Source organism: Panthera leo, chromosome B4, assembly GCF_018350215.1.
Source record: "Panthera leo isolate Ple1 chromosome B4, P.leo_Ple1_pat1.1, whole genome shotgun sequence".
Taxonomy (NCBI): Eukaryota; Metazoa; Chordata; class Mammalia; order Carnivora; family Felidae; genus Panthera; species Panthera leo.
Window position 1 is genome coordinate 103,487,405 of NC_056685.1, and position 1,673 is coordinate 103,489,077.

The 1,673-nt window shown below is 40.6% G+C and overlaps 1 pseudogene; it reads right to left on the minus strand.

Moving 5' to 3' along the window:
- Positions 1 to 565: 565 nt before the first annotated feature.
- Positions 566 to 1,463, minus strand: LOC122224864 (annotated as a pseudogene).
- Positions 1,464 to 1,673: the final 210 nt, after the last annotated feature.

Consider the following 1,673-nt stretch of genomic DNA (forward strand, 5'->3'; position numbering starts at 1 on the left):
TCTTTTTTTTATTAAGAACAATTTTTTAATGTTTATTTATGTTTGAGAGAGAGAGAGACAGAGCACGAGCTTGGGGAGGGCCAGAGAGACACAGAATTTGAAATAGACTCCAGGCTCTGAGCTGTCAGCACAGAGCCTGACACGGGGATCAAACTCACAAATTGAGATCATGACCTGAACTGAAGTCGGACGCTTAACTGACTGAGCCACCCCGGCACCCCTAGCATGAATTATATTCTTATGCAGGATTGCATTAAGACCCAGTAGCTCTTGAACAATGTTACCAAATAACCATATTACTCCCAAATGCAGCAAAGGCCACAGTCTTCACTGTGCACTTTCACCTCATTGAAGTTGAAGCTGCTCCTTTTGTATATTTTTCCACTTCAGTGTGACGTAGATTGTTAGGGTTTCATTAGTGGTTTCGTATGTGGCTTTTTAAGGAAAAAAAAAAGGTTTCAATTTCTTGCGCAATTCACAGTTCTCAGATGAGACTTTTTTTTTTTTTTAATCTTAGTCTGGGGACATTTTAAATAATCAAATGCTCTTTATAGTAGACTGTGTCTCAATGCAACTGCAATAAATAAGCATCTACATCCTTGGCTATGTTACCAGTATATCCTGGAAGCAAAGTAAGGTGATTTTCCTGTTCCCATAGACCACTTAATTGTTGCTTTAAAATCTGAATATGTCCATCATTTATAGTTTCTGATTTGGATGATATTTCTGACCACCACCTTTTTATTTCTGCCTGAGGCCAATTTAAAGCAACTATTCTATATTTGTCAAATTTGCTTTTAAGTAGGGACTTGACTAGAGGTAACAAATCTACACAGCAGCCAAGTGAGATGTATTGTTTTTCCTTCTGTAAACTATTGGTGAGCACAAGAAGGCAATCCATGACAACTCCAAGGTCTTCTATCCTTACCAAATAAGCTACAAGCTCACTTATACTTCTCTTTTTCCAGAACGCTAAAGCTATTCCTGCTGAACAAAACCTGTGCCATTGTTTCATGGTCCTGAGAAACCTCAGAGAAAAAACCCACTATATTTTAATGATGGGCTTTCTGTCTGTGAAGAACCAGAATCACTGGAGTTAAGCAAGTATGTTCGACTATCATGGCGTAATTTTTCAGGTGGGTGGCCTGCACAAGCCAGTTCATTTTATTTGCCGTGTCGCAGCCCGCACTTCTAGGGGACTGCTTTTTTCTGTAACAAAGATTTGGAAAAGGATGATGCACTTTCTGCGATAGATCACCTCACGTAGTTTATCTGGGCTTTTCACAGCTTGTCCAACTGTTCTATTTATGTAAGCAGCCAACTGTTTTGGAGATTTCTTAACCTCCCTCCTTCATGTTCTTATTAGTAAAATTAGAGACCCTTTTTCTAGGAAGACCGGTGGAATAGGCCTCCATAGTATCACAATAAGTTCTTTTTTTAACACTCTGGGCTTCACATGCCATCATGTCTTAAATACCGGCGTCTCTTGGTACCATAGCACCTCAGCCCTGCCCCGGGGCTGACAAGCTGCGCCCGGCAGCCTAGAATGTCCCTCCGCTGCTGGGCCAAGCCCCACTCTGAGCCATTCAAACAGGGCCGTGCCAATAAAAATACATTTCTAAGTACTTATTTTACATTTTGCATTTCATATACTAACTGTAATACCGCAGGCA